Source organism: Natrix helvetica (assembly GCF_964273705.1).
Source record: "Natrix helvetica genome assembly, chromosome: 2".
Classification (NCBI taxonomy): Eukaryota; Metazoa; Chordata; class Lepidosauria; order Squamata; family Natricidae; genus Natrix; species Natrix helvetica.
The window spans coordinates 119,869,928-119,877,466 of NC_138552.1; positions in this window are offsets into that span (position 1 = coordinate 119,869,928).

Below are 7,539 nucleotides of genomic sequence, written 5' to 3' on the forward strand. Positions count from 1 at the left end.
CTACGATCTTCTTCCCATCTCTTCTGTAGCTGTATGTAATGTAACCAATTTAAAGTAATTCCTTCTTCCAACAGCTGTTCCAAAGTTTTTAACTTCCATTCGTCCCCATCAGCAATAAGCACATCTTTATATAAACAACCCCCGAGTGACTTAGTATTCATAATCCCCATGGTGTCTGCAAGATCCAACCAAAGCGGTATTTTATAATCCCAATTGGGCCGGTGCTTCTTCCATATTCTCATCAAGGCACTTCGGAGAACATGATTGTTAAACACTTTATCCACCCTATCTTCATAAAAAAGATATGCATGCCATCCCAGAACAAGATCATGGCCTTCTATATTCAGCAATTCCATTTTTGTTTTCCCAAACCAATCTGCTACATGCGTTAGTACCGCAGCTTCATAGTACAATCAAAGGTTTGGGAGTCTGAGGCCGCCTCTTTCACGAGTATCTTGCATAATCTTCATCTTTACTCTCGGTTTTTTCTCCTTCCAAACAAATTTATTTAATGTTGTTTGCCAGTTTAACAAGGTTTTATCTGATTTAAGCACCGGTATCATCTGGAATAAAAAGATAAATCTATGTTCATTTTAATTGCTGAGATCCTTCCAAGTAAAGACAATTGTAACTTTTTCCACACTTCAAGATCTTTCTGTATCTTTTGCCACAACACTTCATAGTTATTTAAGAAAAGTTTTGTATTTGATTCTGATATTTGTATTCCTAAATATTTGACTTTAGAAACTATTTCAAAACCTGCTAAACTTACAAGTCTCTTTCTTTGAGTCTCTGTCATGTTTTTAACCATCATTTTCGTTTTGTTTTGATTTAGTCTAAACCCAGACACCATGCCAAATTCTGCTATGATAGTTTTCATCTGGATTATTGATTTCAAAGGATGTGAAAGGGTAACAACCAGATCATCGGCGAATGCTCTAGTTCTATATTCCTTTTGCCTGATAGCTATGCCATCTAAGGATTTTGAGTCCTGAATTGCGTTCAACAAGACTTCCAAAGTTAAAATAAATAACAATGGGGATAATGGGCAACCTTGTCTTGTGCCTTTTTGTATCTCAAAAGTTGTTGACAAATTTCCATTAATAATAAGTTGTGCATTTTGTTGCTGATAAATTGCTCCAATCGCCTGCCGAAATCGTGGTCCCATATCCATCTTTTCCAAAGTCTTGGTTAGAAAATTCCAATTCACTCGATCGAAGGCCTTCTCTGCATCCAAGAAAACCAGCACTGCAGAGATCTGCTTATTCTTATCAAGATAGTCAATTAAATCTATGAGTTGCCTTACATTCTCCTTCATATGCCTGCCTTCAATAAATCCTGCTTGATCATGATGAATAATCTCTTGAATAACCGGCATCAATCTGTTGGCTAGTACCTTAGCAAATATTTTATAATCTGTGTTCAGAAGAGATATCGGCCTGTAATCCTCTGGTTTCTTAGGGCCCTCTTTGTCTTTAGGTATCAATGAGATAAAAGCCGCTTTCCATGAGGGGGGTATTTTACCCCCTTGTTGTATATTACAAAATAGTTGTGTAAGATATTCAATCATTTCCAGTTGTAAAGTTTTATAATACATTGCAGTCAAACCATCAGTCCCTGGAGCCTTAGCTAATTTAAGTTGATTTATAACTAAACTGATCTCGTCAGCAGTTATCAGACGTTCCAGATTTGCCTTTTGAAGCACAGAAATTTTAGCAACCCTTTTTCCTTCCAAAAAATCATCTATTGACTTGTTCTGTATATTATCCTGTTTATATAGCTTAGCATAATAGTCCACAAATGATTTTTTAAACAAATCTTGTTGATATACCGTCTTCCCTCCATACTCAATTTTGTCAATAATTCTGTCATTCGTATTCCTTCTCAAATTATAAGCCAACCACCTACCAGGTTTATTAGCGTTAGCAAAGGTGTTATGTTTAGCAAATTGTAAGTTAGTTGCTGTTTGTTCTGCTATAAGCATTTGAAATTGATCTTTCAACAGCTTTAGCTTTTTATTTCATCTTCCAATTCCTTTCTCCTTTTCTGTCTAATTTGTTTATGTTTAAAGTTCATATGTATCAGGACCCCACGTATATAAGCTTTACTTGCATCCCAAACTGTTTCAATGGGAGTACCCTTATTCATGTTAAAACTGAAAAATTCCTTCATATGTTTTTTAAGTTCATCAACATTTTTTTCGTATCTAAATAAATTTTCATTTACTCTCCAAGACCTTCTTGGCCTCTTCCCTAATTCAATTTGTAACCACACCGGACTATGATCGGTAAGTGTCCTGGAAAATATCTTGGATTTCTTAGCTTTAGGAAGTAGATCCGGTGTTAACAAAAAGAAATCAATCCTTGAAAAGGATTTATGTCTATCTGAGTAGAAAGAAAAATCCATCTCATTTGGATGTTGAGTCCTCCAAACATCTTTTAATTTCAGGTCGTCTTGTAAATCAAAATGGTAATTTTGGTAATTTGGTAGAGAGTTTAGTCTTTGTACTCTTATCTATCCTTGGAGAAATCACTCCATTCCAATCTCCCATTATTAGAATACTCTTAACGTTCCAGTCTAAGATTTTTAAATGAAGCATCTTATAAAAGCTTTCTTGGCGTTGATTTGGTGCATATATTCCTAGCACCAAAATGGGACCAAAGTCTGTATCAAGTTCAATTGCTATATATCTACCAGCGTCATCCGCCTCTATAACTTTAGTTGAAAATCTTTTATTTATATATATCACCACACCTGTTAGGGTTCTAAATACCATGCAGAAATAAATCATTGTCCAAGGCAAAACATCCTTAAATGTGCAATTTATTCCGCAGGCATGTTAGCACGGCTATGGAAATTCCAACTCTGGAAGTACATGCTCTGGGTTCACCCAGTTGAAAGTTCATGATCTCTCCCCACACCCACAAATCCATCACATGTTCCAATCATCATCTTCCACGCTGGCATGTACACCCATCTTCTTCCGGCCATGTGTCGAGGTGCTGAGACAAAAGATGACCTTGGCTTCTACAAAAGAATGTCAACAATCCATTCTACAATCCTGCTCCTTTCTATTCCCCCCTCCCAACTACTACACTATTGAAACAGCATAGAAAATTATAAGAAAGTGTGGCAGGCCAAAGATCCAAAAAAGAATATAATTACAGGCCTGACAGGCGGCCTCTCCTCAAAAGAAAAACGTTTCCTGCAAAGAGAATAACATAAAAGTTAACATAACAAAATTAACCACCTCTTCTCCACCCTTGACTTCTCGGGAAACTTCCCATTGAATTGCTTTACTAACTTCTCCACTTTCAGGTTCCCACTGTTTACCCAATTAGCTTCAGACCAAGGGTAACCCTTCCAATGCACTAAGTACTGTAAGCAACCCCTATTCAGCCTGAAATCTACATTTTTTTCCACCTCAGATTGTGTTTCCCCTTCCATCACTAAAGGAGGAGATTGAGCTTGGGTGGATGCTCTTCTGTTAGACCCAATTACTGGTTTCAACAAGCTACAATGAAATTCTGGGTCAATTTCCCCTAGACTTCTGGGTAGACTGAGTTGAACTGTAACTGGGTTAACTATCTTCACTATTGGGAATGGACCTAGAAATTTTGGACCCAATTCCTTGCTAAGCATTTCTAATCTTATGTATTTGGTAGATACAAAAACATTGTCCCCCACACGGTAGGGGTTTTGGAGCGAGCGATGTTGATCATCTTGCTTCTGGTAGGCTTCTGCTGCAACTGCTAGAGCCTTCTTCGTATTCTCCCATTCTTTCTTTAGCATGTCCATCCATTCACTCAAAGACATGAAAGAAGGAGGTTCTCTAGGCAACTCAGGCATTGCAACAACTTCCATGCCACTGGTAATCTGGAAACCCGCTAATCCTCTGCTGCTGTGGACCGCATCATTGTACGCCACTTCGGCGAAGGGTAGCAAGTCTGACCAGTTGTCGTGCTGATAGTCCACAAAACACCTGATGTATTGTTCCACCACCACATTGGCTCCCTCTGCTGCGCCGTTCATGCTGGGATGAGTCTCTGAGCTCAGTTCTTGTGTGGACCCAATAGATCTCAGGACCTCTCTCCAGAACTTGGCTGTGAACTGGACTCCGCGGTCTGAAATGATCCTCTTGGGTACTCCATGCAGGCGATAAATGTGTTTCACAAACATTTTCGCTAATTCGTTTGCGGATGGCAATCCTGAGCAAGCAATGAAGTGTGCCTGCTTAGAAAACAAATCAATAACAGTCCAAATTACTTTATGCCCACTGCTGTCTGGGAGTTCCATGATGAAGTCCATTGCGACCTCTTCCCATGGCCGTTTCGGGCTCTCTGCTGCAGGTGCTGTAGGTTCTGGGCTCTTGGATCCAATCATCCACGGCTGGCCTTGTTCCTCCTCCGAGGCCTCCCCCTTGGTAGGACTCTTCGTCACCTGAAGTTGGGGGTCCTCTTCCAGAGGTCGGTTGGGCATTTCCCCCTCCGAGGCCTCCCCCTTAGTTGGACTCTTTGTCACCTTCAGTTGGGGATCCTCCTCTGGAGATTGTTTGCCCTTTTCCTCTTCCGAGGCCTCCCCCTTGGTAGGACACTTTGTCACTTTAAGTTGGAGATCCTCTTCCAGAGGCTGTTGGCCCAGATGACTTTTCTGTGCGGGCATCTGGGGCCCTCTCTTAACCACTGTGGCAATTGGTACACACGTTTGTTCTTCGGCAATTCCCTCCTCCGAGGCCTCCCCCTTGGTAGGACTCTTTGTCACCTTAAGCTGAGGATCCTCTTCCAGAGGTCGTTTGCCCAGATGACTTTTCTGTGCTGGCATCTGGGGCCCTCTCTTTACCACCATGGCGACTGGTACACACATTTGTTCTTCGACAATTCCCTCCTCCGAGGCCTCCCCCTTGGTAGGACTCTTCGTCACCATAAGTTGGGGATCCTCTTCCAGAGGTCGTTTAGGCTTTTCCCCCTCTGAGGCCTCCACCTTAGTTGGACTCTTTGTCACCTTAAGTTGGGGATCCTCCTCCGGAGAATGTCTGCCCTTTTCCTCTTCCGAGGCCTCCCCCTTGGTAGGACACTTCCTCACCTTAAGTTGGGGATCCTCTTCCAGAGGTTGTTGGCCCAGATGACTCTTCTGTGGTGGCATCTGGGACCCTCTCTTTACCGCCGTGGTGGTTGGTGCGCACGTTTGTGGCATTGGGGCTGGAGCCAAGCACTCTGACGCTCTGTGGCCAAGTTGACAACAATGGTGGCATTTAATTGGGCCCCACGAGGAATGGAACCTAGTTACATCTCTAAACTCAGGAACCGTTTCATCACACTGCCTTGCTCTCCAACTTGCAGCTGCCCCCTTGGTAAACCCTTCTTCCATGGTGGAGATTGCTTCTCTGTAGGAAGGTGGAGTAAGAACCTTTTGGGGCATTGCAGATGCACCTTGTCCTGCTTCCCATCTTGCAGGCCTGGCTTTGGTAATCCCTTCTTCCATGTTGGTGATTGCTACTCTTTAGGAAGGTGGGGTAAGAACCACTTGGGGCCTTGCAGGCGCACATTTTCCCGCCATCCACAATGCAGGCCTCTGTTTGGTAATCCCTTCTTCCATGGAGATTTCTTCTCTGTAGGAAGTTCTGGTAAGAACCTTTTTGGGCCTTGCAGGGGAGACTGGAACCGGTGGGGGGGTTAATCCCTCGGTTGGCCACTGCCCAGCTTTCTGCCATGGTGCCATCTGCTAAGGGAGGGCAGGTGCCCACTGGCATCCCTCCCATCCATGACCTGGGGTTAAGACCCATCCCGGGGTTGCCTGCTTCACAGGTTGCAGCTCAACCAATGATGGCTGGCTAGGGGGTTTTACGTGCCAAGGACCCTCCTGCTGGCTTGGAGGAGTTATGGGCCAAGTAGGTGCCCTTTGCTGGCTTGGATGAGTTATGTGCCAAGTAGGTGCCCTCTGCTGGCTTGGAGCATTTCCCCATGCTGATGGCAAAGGAGTTGGTAAGTAGCATCTCTTCCATCCAAGTCCTGGGAGGAAAGCCCAATTTACTGCCCAATTTGCTTCATTTACTGGTTGCAGCCCCATTTGTTGTGGCTTGCAAGTGACAGATGCTGGAAAAATCCCTTCTTCCTGCCTCCTTTGAAATTCCCATTTTGAAAGGGAATCTTTCTCCCAGCTAGTTGCAGGGTGATAAGCCATTTCATTTATTGCCGTCTGGAAGGAGCCCAAACCTCTGTTCTGGTTTTTTTTTTTCCAAGCCTTGCTTCCAAGCTGGGGGGAAGGAGGGGAAGCGTGCACTCACATTTGAGGTAGAAGAAGTACGTCTGAGATTTTCCTTCGTCTTGTCGCGTCTCCTCCTGCATTCCTCCAGATGCAATTAAACTGGAAACAGCATTCCATTGCCTTTGAAGTTCCGCACTCAGCCTCTTATCACCAAAAGCTTCTCATTCATTCTTCGCTGATATTTACGCTGTCCCGGTCAGCGTTGGGAATGCCGAGACCCCCATCACCAGCCCCCCCTGCGAGGGGGGGGTGCTAGTGAATTATTTTGAGAGGCAGAGTTGGAATAATGTTAGGGTTCTAAATACCATGCAGAAATAAATCATTGTCCAAGGCAAAACATCCTTAAATGTGCAATTTATTCCGCAGGCATGTTAGCACGGCTATGGAAATTCCAACTCTGGAAGTACATGCTCTGGGTTCACCCAGTTGAAAGTTCATGATCTCTCCCCACACCCACAAATCCATCACATGTTCCAATCATCATCTTCCACGCTGGCATGTACACCCATCTTCTTCCGGCCAGGTGTCGAGGTGCTGAGACAAAAGATGACCTTGGCTTCTACAAAAGAATGTCAACAATCCATTCTACAATCCTACTCCTTTCTATTCCCCCCTCCCAACTACTACACTATTGAAACAGCATAGAAAATTATAAGAAAGTGTGGCAGGCCAAAGATCCAAAAAAGAATATAATTACAGGCCTGACAACACCATTTTTCTTTACCAAATCAGAGGCAGCATAAGATGTTCCCAATTTTGAATTCACTAAGTACTTCTGGTCTTGCAGCCTAATATGAGTCTCTTGAAGGCAAACAACATCATTATTGATTGATTGATTGATTGTTAAATTGCTTCAAATAATAAAATATTTTTTTCCTTTTTTGTGGGGAGTTCATTCCATTCACGTTCCAAGATAATAGCTTAAGCATCTTTGAATCTGGTCTGGAGCGTTGAAAGCATTTGCTGAAGGTCTCTCTCCACAAGACTAATCTTCGGCCCTGCTCCTCCCATGGCTCCGGTTTGCTTCTTAACTTCTTTCTTAACACATTGTGTTTGGGGGTCTACGCACTTGTGAGATTCTAGCATTTGTCTAGTCGTAGATCTAGTAATACGTTGTTCGACAGGTTTAAGTATCGGCATTTCAATGAGAGACTTAGACGGTCCTTCTTCCAAGAAGGAACTCAACAGAGATCCAGAGGGGTCCACTCCACCTACAGCACCCTTCACCTCCTTCTCTTTTTGTGTCTGCTTTCTTTGTTCTTCTGTCTCTTTCTC